Consider the following 19,324-nt stretch of genomic DNA (forward strand, 5'->3'; position numbering starts at 1 on the left):
GAGTCACACTTTGAGAAGCACTGCTTTAGATGATAATTCTTGGGTGCACTCTTACGGTTTAAATAAGTGGGACTAACCTCAAAGAACGGCTCCTCCAAACTGGATTCTAGCTTTGGGAAATTGGGGGAGGGTGAGAATACTGGGCAAAGGGTCCTTCTTTGCAATTATTATACATTGAAATTTACTTTAGGAAAATTAGGGACATTGTTAAGGCAATATGCCAAGAGTAGGAAAATCCCTCCAACTACAAGAAATCTTCTGTGAAAACAAAAGGTCCAGATCTGAACAGTTAAGACATGGCCACAGGAGACCACACCATAGGCTAGAGTATCTGGGGCTCAAGACATCCCTTCTTTTTCACAAAGAAGTACTCATTTCTGGATTTTCAAAGTTTTAGACATAAGTGCTCAGGAACATCCTGCAGTAAACTATGGCACAACATCCTATTCCTTGCTTGGGTAGACTCATATCAGGAAAATTAACAAGCTGTATTTTCGTGGTCTGGTCAGCATAATCACCAGTGCCCTACTCTGTTATCTGGGACACTCGATCCATCTGGGCTGCCCAAATAATGGTAGAAAGGACCGAAGGTGCTTGGTTGGGTATAACAGATGCTTTTGGTGCCCTGCCCAGGTCCCTTTATCCCCTTCCCTTTCAATGTATGCTGGCCTGACTTTCATCTCCCAGCCCCCTTCTCTACCTGATGACCATTACTCTTGTTCTATCCTCAAACAGTAACATGCACACATAGTCCTTAGCTAATGACTGATGGGAGTAGGTGTTAGCCCCCTTGCCTTGTAAGTAGGATGATTCTGAGATACATTTCCTGCAATGGGTCCCAGCATTCCTCACCTGAATTAAAATTCAGGGCCCACAGTGGCAAGAAACACACCTTTTATCGGCTGTTCCTTTCCTTGTTTCACTTCCCTCCTCATTCCATGTTTCCTGGGATCACATCCAAAATAAACTACTTGCACTCAAATCTTCCTTTGGGTTCCTCCATAAACAGATGCTGAGACAAAGACATCGGGATTGCCCGCTTCTTGTAACTAATCCCCCACATCTATAGCTCAACTACTTCTGCATATTTAAATGTGATGTTCACAGATAGAAATATGTATTATCTTCAGTTACAGAGAGGGTTTTTGTGCTCAAATATCTGAACTAAACACCTTTAATCGTCTAGAATACTCAAAGGGGTTGTTGAACTTTAGCCTTTATATAAAGACAAGAGAATGGTTTTATAAACTGCAAATATTTTATGATATGCATAGTCACTCAATCATTTTTGGAACAAGCAGGCATGAATAAATCTAAAGTGGCTGGTAGGCTAAATTATTAAGCTTAGTTTACAACATATATATTATATTGTATATTATATTGTATATATACATATAGTGTATGTATACACACACTATATATATATACATATGTTGTATATATATGTATATTGTAATATATATATATATATATATATATATATATATATATATATATATAGCGCTGATCCTTTGTGCTAGGAAATTGATGAATCCCATCCAGGTCCTCTCCCTTCCCACTCTGGTCTGCATTATTTGCAGATTCTCTTCTGCGTCCCATGCTCTTCCATACTCCATACAGGTCTAAGTTATAAGCTATTGCAGTGAAGGTAAGGTAAACTTTGCACATACAAGTGGTTATTTATATGCCCCCACATATACACAATACGTAATTGTTCAGAGCATTCATCCACTATACTCTTATAATTCTAGTCTATCCATAATTTGCTACCACAGACCCCTGTGATTTAGAATATATCTCCCTTCAATATACTTTGTAAGATGAGGGAGAACCACCAGTGATGGTGTTGCTCTACTGTGGCTCTCCTTTTTGGGTAGAAAGACAACTTACTACTATCTAAAAGTTCTCCTTGATGTGCAGGACATTTGCTGGTTGAACGGTGAGCCTCTAGCAGGTTCAGTCAGAAGTCCATGTTACTGGCAGTATGTGTGAACAACCACTCCACATTCTTCTCTGTGCACCAGGAGGCTGCCTCTATAGACTGCACACCCAGGTTCCCATACCATCTGCACTCTGGTTAGGTTAGGCTACCAGGAATCATGGGCTGAGGGGATAGGGGTTAGGGTCTCCCCTTCTCCCTACTTACTGGGCATGATTTTGGCAATGGCTGCACTCCTCTAAGGCCACAGCTTCTGTTCCATGGCCCCTCTCCCATGGTTCCGGACCTTCTCCAGGACCCTATGGGATTGATGTGGCAAAGGCTCTCTCAACCTTGCTAATCCTCAAATTTGTCCTTTTTGAGTTGCCTTAATCTGCCCACACCTCTGTAAATAACCCTTCATTAGACTTTCTTCAATAAAACCCTGTGAGCGTGCCATATGTTTCCTGCAGGAACCCTGATACAGCCTCTAAAATATCTCCCTGTAGTAGGCCCTGTAATCCATTCTGCACATTCTTTGAGAATGCAAATAGGCTGTCACTCCCCTGATTAACATACTCCAAATGACTAATTGCCCTCAGGCCAAAGTCCAAACTCCTCCCAGTTTCCCCCCATCTCTTTATTCTTACATTTCCTCTTCTCATTCTCCTTGTTGCTCTTTTCAGTCCAGACTGAACTTTATAGTTGCTCAAAGCCTCCTTCCCTTGACCATTTACATGTACTGCTTTCTGCCTGAAACATGCCCTCTTCCTCCTTTATCTTCCACCCCTGATTCCCACAACTCCAACCTTTTACCTAGATAGATCCTGCTTATACCTTAGGCATCAGCTTGGAGGTCACCTCTTCCCTTCTCGACAGCCTACACTAGGACTGGTACCTTTTTATTTGCATACGTATCCCAGCAAATTATGATTTCTCTGTTTTCCAGAATGCTCTTGTGCACCATTCTATCCTCTGTTCTGGAAACCATGCCTGGCACAGGAATAGGAACAAATGAGTAAGGTGGCCAACAGGTCAGTGGCCATGACATTTGTTCATCATTCTTGCTTTTTGCACAAATTATTTCCTTTTCAGTCTTTAACTGTGGTATATAACTAAGAACTTTATAGGCAAAGAAATATGATAGACACATGAACTCTCAGGCTGATTGGGATCCTATCAAAAAGAAAAGAAAAATGATCCTTTTGTCCTACATCACCCTACTTACAGGGCTTACTGTTGATGGATGGTGCACAACCATATTTTAACTTAACTCTGCTGGGTGACCAAGAATTCCTCCACATGTATAGCCCTTTTTTTTTCATAGAAGTAGGGAGAATAGAATCATTTCCTTTATCATGTTTTTTTTTTAAAATCTCAGGTGTATAGAATCAGATTATGAATTAGTGACTATGGTTTATAAAGCATTATCAATCCATGAATAATCTGCCATAATTTATTTAGCTATCCTTTTTTTTTTTAAGTTTATTTTGAGAGAGAGTATGAGTCAGGGAGGGGCAGAGAGAGGGAGAGAATCCCAAGCAGGCTCCAGGATGTCGGTGCAAAGCCCCATGTAGCTCTTGATCCCACACACTGTGAGATCATGACCTGAGCTGAAATCAAGAGTCAGATGCTTAACCAACTGAGCCACCAAGGCGCCCCTTATTCTTAACACTTATGTTCTTCACTTTCCATCCCCCCCTCCCAAAATTAGGATCTTGACAATAGCCTACATCTAACAATGCAGTTTCCTCCATCCCATGCTCCTGGCTCTTCCTGCTTCAGGTAACCACCATCCTGAATCCTGTGGTTTTTACTTTCCTGTTTTCCTCTTTAGAAAATTTTGTATACCCATGTTTTTAAGGAGCATTTGTTTACATTTTAGTTTTTAATTTTATGGGAAAGTCATCTTGATATAATTACATATGTTATAAATCTTTTGGATTTACTTTTCACTTTATTTACATTGGTAAAGCTTATATGTATTGTTATAGGTCAATGTAGTTATTTTGCTCTCATTGAATAACCTCCCATTTAGTAAATATACCACAATTTGCTCATTCTTCTTCCAGGGACAGGCATCTGGGTTGATTTCCAAGGCCATTGTGAATAGTGTGTTATGAAAATCTTTTTCATGTCTCCTGTTGTACATGTATCAGTCAGAATAAAGTAATCTGCTGCAGTAACAGTCTTCAAATTCTCAGTTCAAAACTGCAAAAGTTTATTTGTCATTCATGCTGTATGTCCCTTGCAATCAATTGAAGAAGGTTCTGCTTATTATAGTCACTCAAGGATCTAGTCCAACAAAATAGTCACCATCTCAAATGTCAACAGCAGCTGTGCCAGAGGGAAATAAAGAGCCTTGAAAGATCTGGTATCAGCATTTCAGTGCTCTGGCATAGAAGTGACATGTATCACTTCCACTCATAACTCGTTGGCCAAAAACTAAACCTATGGCCCCAACCAACCACAATGGGCCAAAATGTACATTTCCATAGAAGAGGGGAGACCAGATATATTTGAAGAGTTTGAATATTCAGTTTTAAGAGATAGTGCCAAATACTTTACAGCCCAGCAATTCCTTCCCTGTACATATATGCAAAGAATTTTGCATTGTGGAATTTATCAATGCTATATTCCAATGATTGTACCAATTTATACTTCTACCTGCAAGATAAAAGAAATCTTGTGGACACATAGCTTTTCCAACTCTTACTATTGTCAGAATTTAATTTTTTTGCCAATTGAATGAGTACAAAATGGAATCTCATTATGATCATTAATGATAAGTATTTCTCCCTATTTTATTGATTACATAGGTTTCACCTACTGTGAAATGCCCATTTATGTCTTTGCCTTTTTTTCTATTTACTTATAGGTGTTCTTTTCTATAGTTTGAATATTAATCTTTTAAATTAGTATGTATTCCAGAAATCTTTTCAGTTTATAACTTATCTTTTTTGTTAAAATTAAGAATTGTCATTCAATAAGAATCAAGTTTATAAACTCTTTCATGGTTGATGCTTTTTGTGTCTTAAATTTTCCCAAACTTCCAGGTTTAAAAAATAAAACTAAATGCAGTACAAAATAGGAGTCACTTCTTCAGTTCATGCAAAGTTATTGGATATATGTATGTATGTGCATGTGTGAGTTGTGTGATAAAATTTTAACTGCTATCATTAAAATTTTCTAATATAACTGATGAAAAATTTTTTTCCACCCATGACATAACTTCCACCATGATGTTCTGTTTTGGGGGCTCCCTATTCTATTCCATTTGCCAATTCGTCAATTCTGTCAATGTCATGCTTTTTAAAATAGCATATTTAATAGTTATACCTTTTTTTGTTTTTGGAAAATATTCTTGGCCATTTATTATTCCATGTAAGATTTATAATCATCTTGAGTTCTATAAAATCCCATAATTAAACAGTAAACATGCTGTAATTCATTTGTTTAGATCTTTAAAAATATGTCTTAAAGTTTATTTTGCCTATAAAGATTTTTCATATTTTAGGTTTATTAAATCTTTAATATTCTGATACTGCTGTAAATGGTATTTTCTCTTCAGTGACATACTGCTGGTTTATGGAAATACAACAAATTTAAGTGTACCATTCTTATACCCAGATACCCTAATACATGTTATTTGTAATAACTTGTCTATATTCTTTTAGGTTTATCTTATACAGACAATGACAGCTTCCTCCTTTCTGATCCTTACGACTGTTTTCCCTCTTCTTGCACTGGCTAGGACCTTCAATATCATATTGAATAAATTAGTTATGGTGAAAATTCTTTCATTTGAAAGAATTTTAAAATGAATGCTTCTAATGTTCCTCCATTCAAGAGTTTTATCATAAATGGTTGCAAAATATTATCACCTGCTTTATTGTGATGTTTTGAAATAATTGTCAAGAACTGTGAAGAGTTCCAGATTTTACTTTCCTCGCAAACTAGTAAGTTAGCTTGCCAGTTTTAACTTTTTAAATGCTTATTTTTGAGAGAGGAGAGACAGAGATGGAGTGTGAGAGGGGGAGGGGTAGAGAGAGAGGAAGACACAGAATCTGAAGCAGGCTCCAGGCTCTAAGCTGTCAGCACAGAGCCCAACACGGGACTAGAACCCACAAACTGCAAGATCATGACTCGAGAAGTCAGGTGCTTAACCAACTGAGCCATCCAAGTGTCCCAGCCTGCCATACATAGTTTTATAGATTCTGACAGAAGACGGGAGACTCTTGGGTAAGAAGTAAAGGATTATTACTTATACTGTACAGACAGTATGATCTTCCTGTTCACATCAGTTCCCCTTGCCCCTCTAAAGCCCCATGGGAGCAACACAGGGCAGCCCAGGTGGATACTGTACATACAGCTGATTTGCATTATAGCTGAAAAAAACTGAATCTTTTAAAATGGGCTATAGGCAGACTTGTCCAACATTTTCCCTGAAGTGAAATATTATACCGGACAGTAAAAAACTTGCCATCTACTTTAGAAAGTGGCACAATATCTTTCAAGCCTATTTTCTATACAATAATCTTTAAGAATATAGTCTAGAACAAAGGTCATGGGAGCTTTTCACAAGGTATGCAGAAACCTATGAGACCCATGGAGAACGGTCTCAAAAATGTTTTGTTGAGTTGATGTGGCAGAGTATATTTGAGTTTTCTAATATTAAACGTCTTTGTATACACTCAACTTGAACATAGTATCTTTTCATACACTGAGTTTACTAATTTTTTTTTAGGATTTTTGGCATCATGCTTATAAGGGTAATGTGCTTGTAATTTTTTTCATAACATCTTCACTAGGTTTGGCACAGAAGCTGGCCTCTTAGGAGGAGCTTGGAAATGCTACCTCATTTTCTATTGTGTTTAATATTAAGTAAATTCCATCAGAATGTCAAGGAACAGATCATTCTATCAGTAAATCATCCATTGGTGGTCTCGTCTTTGGATAGCTATTTTGAATAATTGTTCAATTTCTTGGATAGGACCATTTGAGACTTTTAGTTCTTAAGTCCCTTCTGGTTAGACAAAATGAAAATTTTTAAAAAATTTTCTTAATGTTTATTTTTGAGAGAGAGAGAGAGCGCACACACACGCGAGTGGGGGAGAGGCAGAGAGAGAGGGAGACACAATCTGCAGCAGGCTCCAGGCTCTGAGCCGTCAGCACAGAGCCCGACGCGGGGCTTGAACTCATGAGCAGTGAGATCATGACCTGAGCCGAAGTCAGACCCTCAACGGGCCGAGCCACCCAGGCACCCCCAAAATGAAAATTCTTAAAACATACAATTAGGTTTTTAAAAATTCTTGGCATAGAATTGATGATATTTTATTAGTTTTTGAGTGTCTACTTTATCTGTAGCTATGTCCCCCATTTTACGTATGTTATTGTATATTATTGGTGTCTTTCCTCATCTTTATCATTCATAGCACAGGTGCGTACTGTGTTATTTCAACAATTCCATTTTGGCTTTCTTGGATTCTCTTATTGAAGGTTTTCTATTTTACTCATTTCTGTTTTTAAATATATTTTTAATTTGTGTGTTTATTATTTTCCAACTTCTTGACTCATTGCTTTTGAACATCCCCTTTTAAAAAGGTATTTATAAATATTAGCTTCAATCTCCTGTTGTAATATGTAGTTTTATCACTAGTTCTAGCTATTAAAGTTTTTATTTCTTGCTTAAGTTTTTAGTGTTTTTAACTTCAAATGTGCAGAAATATTTTAAATTAGCCTCTAACTTGTTATGGTCAGACACCATGATCTCCATCAAAAACAGCTTTTTAACAAAAGTTTTTAATATTTTTGAGAGCGTGACAGAGCACGAGCAGGGAAGAGAGGGAGACACAGAATCCAAAGTATAAACTGGAAGTCTATACCTCTTAATCTCCTTTATTTTTCCCATCCCGCTACCCAATCGGTAGTTTTCTCTATTTTAGAGTTTTTAATTTTTTTAGATTCCATGAGTAAGTGAAATAATTGTATGTTATTTGTCTTTCCCTTAACTTAGCATAATACTCTGTCCCATGTTGTGATGAATCAGATCTTTTTTAATGGCTAATATTCCATCGTGTGTGTGTATACATACACATATATACACACATGTATATATATACATACACACCCATCTTTAACCATTCATCTGTTGATGTACAGATACTTGGGTTGTTTCCGTATCTTGGCTATCATAAATAATGCTGCAATTTAATCCTTTAGTGCTATGTAGAACTTTTTCTATCCTTAATTACACATTTTGTCTATTTTGCTACCAATAAGCTATAGCAGTTTTTTGCTTGACCCATTTCTTCAATCTTTCAAGTCTTTATTCTTAGGTATTAGATGTATCTCTGGTAAATAACTTACTCCTGGATTTTGTTTTTTTTAATCCTGTCAATATTTCCCTTAGCTGATGAATTTTGTACATTATTTTGTAATTGATACTTATGCCGATTTCTACCATTTTGCATTATTTCTTCCATCTTTTTTCAGTATCTTTTATATCCCAACTTTTATGTAATTAATCTATGTCTTCGTTATAACATGACAGCTGTAGTATGATCTTATGTCCCTTGTTTCTCCCCCTCTTCACACAATCTGTATCATTTTAATGTCATAAAGACTTAATTCTGGGTTAAATATTTTATTAAAAAATTTTTTTAAATGTTTATTTGAGAAAGACAGAGACAGACAGACAGAAAGGCAGGCAGAAACAGAGGGAGACACAGAATCCAAAGCAGGCTCCAGGCTCTGAGCTGTCAGCACAGAGCCTGATGTGAGGCTTGAACTCCCTAGCTGTGAGATCATGACCTGAGCTGAAGTCAGACGTTTAACCAACTGAGTCACTCAGACACTCCAAAATATTTTCTCCTTTGTAAGGCTATTATCTTAATTAAAAAAAAAAATCTAAGACCAAAGGCAACTGATAATTTTATTTCTCTCCTGCAATTCCTAGTTTCATCTTTTATATAAGTGCTTTGTCCCAAACTGTTTTCAGTGGATTTTTATGTTTCAGTGGTTTTCAATTGCCTGAGAATGTTTGAATCATGTGTTTGGCTGAAATATGTTTCTAGAATACAAATTATTTTCTTTTAATATTTTGACATCTAATATTTTAACAAATTTTTCAACAAATACAAGAGATTTCTGTAAACTTTAGAATCTTCTATTGTCTCTTAAAGCCTTGTATTTCATTATAATGGGTCTGGATATGCCTTTCCCCTCCTCTCTTCTCTTTGGCACCGTATAGACCTTTCCATCTGAGAGGTCTCATGGAGAAATTTATCTTATTTCTTCAAGTATTTTCCCCACTGTCCTTTTCATTGAGTTCTTTCTGGAATGTTATTTCTATTTTCCAAAAAAATTTGAGAATTGTATTTCTCATGTTTTCTTAATCTGTTCTTCCAATTTACTAAATAATTTCTCAATTCTACCCATAATGCTATCTTATGTATTCTGTTATGTGTGTTTATTATCTCAGTTATATTTTTCAGAACCATCATTGCCTGCTCTTTTGGGCATTTTCTTGTTCTGGTTTCAAATTGTGAAATCGCTTATTAGGTTTATTAGGCTAATTTTAATTCCTGGCTTATCTTTAATTTTTCTGCTTTAAAAATTTTCTTATTCTTTATTTTTGACAGAGGCAGTGAGTGCGAGTGGGGGAGGAACGGAGAGAGGGAGACACAGAATCCAAAGCGGGATCCAGGCTCTGAGCTGTCAGCATGGAGCCCATGATGGGGCTTGAACTCACGAATTGCGAGATCAGGACCTGAGCTGAAGTCTGATGCTTAAGTGACTGAGCCACCCAGGCACCCCTAATTTTTCTGCTCTTGATAAAACTTGTAATCCTGTGTGTGTGTGTGTGTGTGTGTGTGTGTGTGTGTGTGTGTGTGTGTTTCAATAGTTAGCTCCCCAAACTTATTTTAACCTATGAACTTTTCTTCTGGAACTTTCATCTCTTGTGATAGTCATGCTTATAAGAAAGGCCAAACTCCAGTCCATGTTGGCCCCAAAGAGCTCTGGGGTCATAGAGGAAACACCTCTCCTGTGGAGTGCTCCAGGTACCAGCAAACCCCAGTTAACTTTTGCCCTGTGCTTCTCAGAGCAAAGCAGAATGAGAAGATACTCTTTATAGTCACCCAGTCCTGGTAGTTAGGTCAGTATCCTTCCCGAGTGCCTTGTACCTCCCCCTCACTTTGCAAAGAGCCCCCATACAAATAAACCTTCCAATCTAATAGGAGTGAGCCATCTGTTTCAGTTGGAACTTTGATGTTTGTAACCTCTAAACAAAGTTTATAATTCTATAAACATACTTTTGTGTTTAAGTTATAAACATAGTTACTTATAAATTTGATTTACTATTTTATTACTATGTTTATAAAATATTTCTTCTGAAAAATAACATATTAGGGGATGCACAATCAGGCATAGCATTTGGGAGAAAGAAGATGAAAAATCAATTGGCCTTTTATAGGGTGCTAACCCCACCCGGGGGACAAATAGCCCTGTTTCTTGGGTGGTGAGCAGCAGTGTTATCATCTTGCCCCAAAACCCACAGAGCACGGGGCTGAGTGCCTGCAGTTTCTCTGCTTTGATGGAGGAGCTGGGCACCTGCTGGGGCATATGGCCCATCACCTGGCCAGAACAACACAGGCAGCCTACATAGGCTCTCCTCTGTGGCAAGTTTGCTGAGCAGCAGCTCCCACCCAGGTAACTGGCTCTGAGTGCTTGGTCATTTGGACGTGTGAATGAGAAGAGCAGGCCTGTTTAGATTGTGGACTGTACAGGCCCCAGGCAGTTCCTTCCCTCTGAGGTTTCATCTGCGGGGGACCATCGCCACCCAAATGGTGCTGTTATCTTTGTTAAAAGGTTTAAACTTCATTTGCAGGATCAGGAGGGAAACTACACTTCACAAGAGAAGATATGGGAAGAACTAGCTCTACTCAGAAGTGTCTGGGATACTGTGTACTCCCTTCCATGGTACAGCATCTTCCAGAGCCTCTGATTTCCCCCTCAGACTGGACCTACTGCTAGCTTGGGAAGGGAAACTGGCTGCAGGATGTGCTCTTGGGCCTGATGGAGATGGGATGGGATGGGGGAAGGGGAAGGGCCATGTACTAGAGGAAGGCAGCCAAGAAAGGGCATTGTTTGCAAGTGGAGGATGGAGGTGGAGATATGGAAAGACAGGTTTTTGTATTCGGGCTGATTGTACAGAATTGGGGATATAGTAGTTGATGTCTATTAGTGTTTTTCAGTTTAAAAAACACTTTTACCTTCATTTGCACTGGATCCTCAATAGGCCTGTAAGGTCAGGTTATTAATTACACATCAAATGAGAGTTTTGAGAGCATTTCCCCAAAGTCTCAGAGCCGGTACTCCAAGTCTGAGGATACTTCTTAGACCATGACCCGGGACCCTCTGCCTCATTCTCCTGGCCCACTTCAGACTCCAGCCACTGCTCAACTGTCATCATTCGTGCCAAGGTTTCTCCAACTCCTGATTCCTCCATGCATAGCTGGAAGCATGGGCACTGAGCAGTTAATGTCCAAAGGGAGAATTTGACTGATGGAGGAAGGAGCCAGAAAATATATGCTCTTCTCTTTTGCCCCATGGATGGGCAATCCTGGGAGGCCCTGGAAGCTCCTGATAGGGTTTTAGAGTGGTGGGGTCCAGAGCTGATGGCCAAGAGAGACATTTTTGGTGCAAAAAGGTGATTTTACTTAAGCCTGGGGACAGGAGCCTCAGGCAGAAAGAGCTTCACTGGGGTTGTAAAGAGTGGCTAGTTATACCATGGAGTTGGGAGAAGTAAAGGCAAAAGGGAGGTCTCCAGAAGGACTTTCATATGCTCAAGAAGACTCAAGATACCGAAGGCCTTGCTATTGTCAAGATAAGGTTGTTTTCCCTCCACTAAGGCATTAACATTAAGACAGTAGGGAGTTCCTGGAGAAAGGTTATACTCTGTATTTGTCTCTAGTAAAACCTTGGTCTGCGAGCATAATTCATTCTGGAAAAATGCTTGTAATCCAAAGCACTTGTATATCAAAGCGAATTTCCCTATAATAATGGAAACTCAGATGATTTGTTCCACAACCCAAAAATATTCATACAAAAAGGATTACAATACTGTAATATAATACAAAATAAAGACAAAATATAAATAAAAATAAGTTAACCTGCACTTACCTTCATAGCTGGTGTGTGAGGGAGACAAGAGAAGGGTTATTTTGTAGGATGACTTTCACCATCACTAACGGAATCACTGTTGTCTATTGGCTCAATGGAATCTTTCTTCTCATGCAACTTTAACAAGGAACCTATCCAATGACACTTGCTTTGCCTCCTTTTGAGGATTTCGCAGAAATGTGACATTGCATTGTCCTTAAACATATTCGTCACTCGCACTGCTACAGTCTTATTCGGGTGGTGCTTTTCTACAAATAATGCACTGTTTCCCACATTTTACACATCTCCCTAATCTCATTTAAAGTGAAAGATTCTTCCACCTTTTTCTCCTCTTCCTCTGTGATGAAGTTTTGGGGTGATGCGCAGGAAGTCCAGACCTAATGGCCAAGAATTCTTGAAGACGTCTTTGGTGCAAAAAGGTGATTTTATTAAAGCATGGGGACAGGACCCATGGGCAGGAAGAGCTGCACTGGGTTGTGATGGGTAACTGATTATATACCCTCAGATTGGGAGGGGGATAGAGATAGAGTAAATCTCTGAGGTATTTTGGAAGCAAATTTTCCAGGATCTTTAGGGGGCTATTGTTAAGGCCCATTTACTACCATTTAATAAAACCTCAGTCATGAGACCCTTCAGATGTAGATCAGGGGGGATTAAGCTTGGAGTATGGTTGCCAGCATGTACCTTGGGGGAGTTGAGATAAAGTTTCTAAAGGAATTTTTATAGAATTATAGAATCCTTGGGGATCAGAATAATGTTAATTCAAGATTCCCTTTTGTCCCCTAGCAAAGTGTCATCATTGAGGCATCTGAGCTCCTTTACTGAGATCACTCTGCCAACCTCAAGGACTTGTCAATGGGCTGTAGGCAGTAAGGGAATTTAATTTTTCATTTGCCTTAGTTTCTCACATCACCATGGCAAGCACTTAAACCCCTTTCCTTTGTTCTTGGGTAGCCAGGAGTGTCTGAGGAATATAACACATATTCCACCTGGGGTGGGGGTGGGATGCTCTTAGCCTGTACTTTCCCCTCAGCTTGCCTTATGCTCCCTCATCACTCTGCAGAAGAGATCTCCTCCATAACCTCTTACTGTTGCTTGTGATGCAGATCCATCAGTTCATTGATGGTCACCACAGCCTGAGACCAGGCATCCAAGCATGGGAGACAATCACCCACAATCTCATGGTATGTGTGTGTGCACGAGAGAGAGAGAGAGAGAGAGAGAGAGAGAGAGAAGGGGGAGAGGAGAACCATTAGCTCAGTTATGATGTGACACTTGGCATCACATACTACTGGTATTGCTAGACATTGCTCGTTTATCAAGTTAAAATTAGAAATATTTGCTCATTTTATGGAACACTCACAGAAGAAATTATTCACAATCCAAGGTTTTACTGTATTGGTCAATAGGCTACAGGTTGTAAAGAAATTTAACATTACCTACCGATTCCTTCTTGTCTTGTTCCCCACGTCACTATGGAGGGGAGGGTGATGTTGGAGTTCCAGGAAACTGAGTATATAGGTTTTTGGATATTAGTCTATTGATAAATTATAAGAAAAAGGCAATCTTACTAAGATATATGTAAACTGATAGAGATCACAATCATGCAGGACTTGACCTCCATCAGTTAACCATTTCCTTTGTTCTTGGGCAGCCAGGAATGCCTGCAGAATATCAGACAAATCAGTGTGGGGGTAGGGGGCAGGGAGTGGGAGGAGGGGTTTACAGAGTGTCAGCTTGCCTTCTGCTCCCTCATTATTCCTCAGAGTCCCAGTGACAACTTGCCTGCATTGCCCACAGCAATGACCGGCCTGATAGAAATCACAAGCTTGTTTTGGGGTCTCCCTTCCTGTTTCACTTGATTTGTTTTCTCAATTTCTCAGATTCTCTTCTCAAACTGAATTGCCTACATATAAGCTCTGGTTTTAGGCTTTGATTGGTGTCTTTCAAGCTAAGACCATCATGACTCCTCCTTCTGCCAGGACAGATGGAACTGGTAGGGGAAGGACTGATACAGATGGTCTGCTAATTACTACCTGTAGTTGTTTCCTGATGCTGTTGTAACAAATTACCACAAACCTAGTGGCTTAGAACACCTAATTTATTCTCAGTTATGGAGGCCAGAAGTCCAAAATCCATGGGTCAGCAGGGCCATGTGCCCTCGGGAGGCTCTAGGGAGAAAAAATCTTTCATATCTTCTAGCTTTTGGTGACTCCAGATGTTACTGGGCTCACAGTACCTTGCCTCCACCTTCACATGTCCTCCTATCTCCTCTCTTATTTCTCTTATGACAGCAGTAATTGTATTTAGGGTCCACTCTAAATCCAGGATGACCTCATTAAAGATCTTTAACTTAATTACACCTGCAAAGACTATCTTCAAGTAAGGTAGCATTCACAGGTCCTAGAACTTTGACTTATCTTTTTGGGGCCCATTACTGAATTACTATACTACCCTTTTGCACAAAATTTGGAGGTATACATGCAGGTGTCTTGAGCTTAGAATCTCAGGCTCTGAAAAACTAGAATAGAAGGTGGGCCAGGAAAAGATGTGAGCCCAGAGAAAGTGCTGGAGAGAGAAGAGCCAGGTGGTACAGTGTACAGACATAGGCAAAATCAGAGGCTGGGGAGAAGCCAGATATGACTGGTATGGGGACACCTCATGTAGAACCTGAGGCCAAGTCCTGCAAGCAGGAATGAGACCCCAAATAAGCTGTCCCTTAAAGTGTCCAGGGTAAATAGATCCCATCCAGACCACCTTATACCTTCATGGAAGATGGAATGCACAGGTCTGGGAGTATAGGCTGGACAGCTGTGGGCAGGAGGTTAGAACCGATGGGAGGCTCAAAATTCAAGCCTCAAAAAAAGTACGCAGTCACTGTCTTCTGGAATAAATGGTGGCAGTGTATTAGTGAGATGGAAATACAAGACTCCGAGTTTAGTCCAGAGAGAAAGAGTATAAGGTTGATAGCCTGGATGGAAGAAAAAGAAATGGAGAAAGAACAGGCCATGGGCATTGGCAATCTAGCTATTAGGCATTGTGGTGGATACAATCCTAACTCTAAGTGAAAAATGCGTAACAAAATTAGGAGTTTCTAAAGTAACAAACATTGATTATAGACCCATATACTGCTACATACTCTATAGGACTCAGAAAAGCATAAGTTTTGCCTATAATAAAACCAACCAAAAAAAGCCACTGTTACATTTAATGTTTGCACAAGTGAGATTGCATTCTATAATGTTTTTAATTCATCATGTCTTGTATTTTACATGTCAAAGTACATTTTGGTGTTTTTTTCATGGCTGTGGAACATTCTATTCTGTAGAGCTACCATAATTTAATCACATTACTGAGTAATTAAATTACATTTTTATTTTTTTCCATTATAAGTATTGCAATGACTGTTTTATACTTGTCTAAGTACATGAGAAATTCTCAAAGTGAAATTTGCTAAGTTAAAAGGGGTAGGTCTTTTCTTCCCGTTTCAAGCCTAATTTTATTTTATCAGAGTGAAATTACTTATAGATCTCAAGTGTACAACCCATTGAATTTTGACAAAAGAATACACCTATTTAACTACCATCTACTCAAGATATAAGCCATTTCTATAACCTAAAAAAGTTCCCTCATGCCTTTTAGTTGTCAATCCCTATCCCAACCCTCAGGCAAACCTTTGATTTCCTTTGCAATAGATTAGTTTTGCCTGCTCTTGAACTTGGGCTCATAGGGCTCACAGTTACTCTTTTGTGTCTGGGTTTTCACCAGATCTTTTTCAGATTCATCTATATTGTCACATGTAACTCCAGTTCATTTTTAAATTGCTTTTATATTATCTGGTAACTTGTGTATTATTTGTTAATTTGTATATTTTTATTATGTACTGTTTTCATTGCATGAAAAATATATTTTAATTTAATATTTTTATTATACTGTAGGACTATACCACAATTTGTATCACTGCCCCACAATTACAATTTATGAGAAGACACAGGGAAATGTTTAAATCCTGGTCTAAAGGACTCCCACATCTTTGGCCCTGAAAATAAGTTGGAGATGATCTAACACCCAAGGGGATGGTGATTTGCTCAGGAACACACAGTTCTAGAGGGACTAAGTTTTTGGAAGCTTTAGGTCAGAGGTCGCTCATTTACAACTTCCTTCAGAGAAAGACTGGGAAGGAACAGAGGAGAGAACTGGGAATTTGTAAGAGTTGAGCTTCTGGATAATAGAATTTTCCCCTGCCTGGTAATTTAACAACTCCAGTACACCAGGGGGCACTAACTCTGGAGGAGGTCGATTAATTACTGCCAGGCTACAGAATGAAATTTCCCCAAGACCCCCGTATTCTGGGCTGCATTTCATACCAATTAAAAGTCTAATCCAGTGGGACTCTTTCCTGGCAAATTAACATCATGGACTTTGATGAACTGATGCTTTTAATAGACTGTAGTATTTTGGTGGACTCAGTCACAGCTGTAACTCCTCTCCTTCTCCTCAATTAGGTTAGCAAGATTAATCTGATCCAGGGGATTCGGGCGATGGGCACAAGGTGGGTCAAAGCAGTGAGGGCAAAGGAAAGTGGGAAGTTCAGTTAAAGTACTTTGAGTGGGCTCATTCATCTTTTGACCAGCTCTATTTATGGTCAGAAACAACTGACAGACAACCCGTTACATTGTAAGATGTTTAATTATTTGAATTCATATATGCTAGATATGGGTAGAAAGATAAGACTGTTCTAACACTCCAGGAGCTAGGAGTCCATAGGGAAAAAGACCTCAATGACTGCCTGTCCTCCACATACATACATTGACATCGCAGATCTGCCCCATTTCCTGACTTTATAGTTGTTCCTATGAACTAAAGCTTTATATCCAGGATGTTCTAGTTAATAAATTAACCCTCGAGGAATATTTCTACCTTAAGTTATGATCTGGGCATAGAATCCAGATGGGAGTGCTGAAGTAGTAGAAACATAGAATGGGACAAATGAAGACAAGGACAACCACAAAATATTGGGAGTTACATGGTATTTAAGAAATGGCTGGGGTGAAGCCCTAGTTAGTATAATTTGATGCCCACTCCAATAAAAACAAGTGTATTTTGATTAAAGCACCACAGAAGACAAATCTTAAGGGTACATCCTGTCCTATGATTTCTAAATGGAATTTGAACATATATTAATGTTTTTTTTTTTTTATAAAATCTACACCATTCCATTGTTTTCATTTGTAGATGGGGCTCCAACTGAAATTATTTCAGGGGTCCTCTAAGTATGATCAGACATTAAGAGATTGGGTGAGCTCATGGAATTCAAGTTGTCAGAATTTCAGTCATTTTAACATTGGCCTTATTTTCTGAACCCAAATCAGAGAGTTCAGCTCTAAAGTATTGTTTCCTTCTGCTATGACTTCAGCCCATTGCTTCCTGTTATAAAACTGGTTCAGGCAAGAAAAAAATAGCAATCAATACTACCTAACTCACTGGAGATGAGGTCATAGTGAAGACCTACCTAGCTGTCCCTCGTTGAGGGTTGGAGAACTAAATCCTTAGAGAGTTACAGTCAGCTCAGGGATCTATTAAGTTATCAAAAAAGATTTTGGAGGGAGATACTGGAAAATCCTCACACTTTCCAACAGAAAAATCAGGGGCTTGAATGCCCTGGACTTCCTCAGCCTAGGCTCTCCATCCTTACTATAGCAGGTTCCAACATGGATACAGATGACAGGTTGGAAAAAAGATCGTATGAAGTAGCCACAGGCACTCTATATTACAAAACCATCAGAAGAGAACTTTGCCTTAAATGGTCTTGCACAGTTGTCCAAATGTGTGGTTAATATTCCTACTCTTAGACTGCTTTCCCCACCCACACTGTCTTATTCCTTGAATTCTTACAGATCTTTACATATTTTTTACACATTCATTTTCCCTCCAACCCTCTTTCCTTGGCCTACTGCTACATCTTATGGGTCTTAAGTTTTCTAGATTTCTGGGAAATCTGTTCCACCCAAAATGTTGGAAGCTTCTGAAGCAATGTGTAGCAGATATTACCACTATTCACTGATATCTGTAAGGACACTCATACTTTCTCATCCCTTTGATGTTAAGTGTGACCATGTGACAAGATATAGCCAACAAAATATGATGTGTGTCCCTTCTGGGTAGAAGCATTTACGTGCCCATCACTGACTCACCACCCAACACTCTGTTCCCCTATTCCTCAGTTAATAGTGGAAACAAGTGCTGATGTGGAGCTACAGTATCACATGCAAGAGAGCTGTTCTGGAGAGAGTCACTGGGCCCCAAACTGGATTTTGCATGAATGAAAAAAATTGTTTAGAGATGCTTGGAATTTGGGACTCTTTGTTACTATGGCATAATCTAGCATATCCTGCCTCATACATGGTAATCAGCTCCAAATATTCTAATTATGTATGGATGACTCAACATCTTACTTTCTTGGCTATCCTTGTCTTTAACTTGAATTTCCCATGAATATATATTTTTTTATTTCCCAAAGCACCACTACCGAGCCTATTGTATTAGTCACAAACTCTGAAATCTCAGCCACTCAATATATTAAAATGTTAATTTTCACGCATATAAAATACAATGTAGATTGAGTCATCTCTAAATCTTGCAGCTATGCCATCTGGAATCTTTAAAAATCATTTTTTCCAAACTTGGGTTAGATAAAATTCTCCAGCAGAATACCCTCTTCTAGTGGTTCCTAAATCATAAGCTATTGATGGATTATTCTTCCTTTTAGAGCATAGGTTGACAAACTGGCCTTCAGTGTAAATGTAGTCACTACCTGATACCTACTTGTGTAAAAATTAGAACATGGCCACAGCCATTCTTTTGTGTTGTCTTTTGACGCTTTTGAGCTGCAGTGAATGTTTGTGATAGAGTTCATCTGGCCCCTTAAGATATGTTGACCTCTGGTGTAGAACAAACTCAGGTTTTTTTCTTCTGCATACACATGAATTTCTCTTAAGACTCTAAACCCCCACCCTCTATGCAGCTCCCTTGCAAGCTCCTTTTTCACCATCATTCACATTATATTGTGATTGCCTGCTTACTCATTGTGAGGGCCATTCCATCTACTTCATCAATCTCCAGTTCTTGCATAGTGTCTGGCTCATTAAGGACACCCAATATGTTTGCTGAATGAATGAGCTTTGAAGTTATTTCATCCAGGTATGGTCTGCAGAAGTAGTT

The sequence above is a fragment of the Panthera leo genome, chromosome B2, assembly GCF_018350215.1.
Source record: "Panthera leo isolate Ple1 chromosome B2, P.leo_Ple1_pat1.1, whole genome shotgun sequence".
Lineage (NCBI taxonomy): Eukaryota > Metazoa > Chordata > Mammalia > Carnivora > Felidae > Panthera > Panthera leo.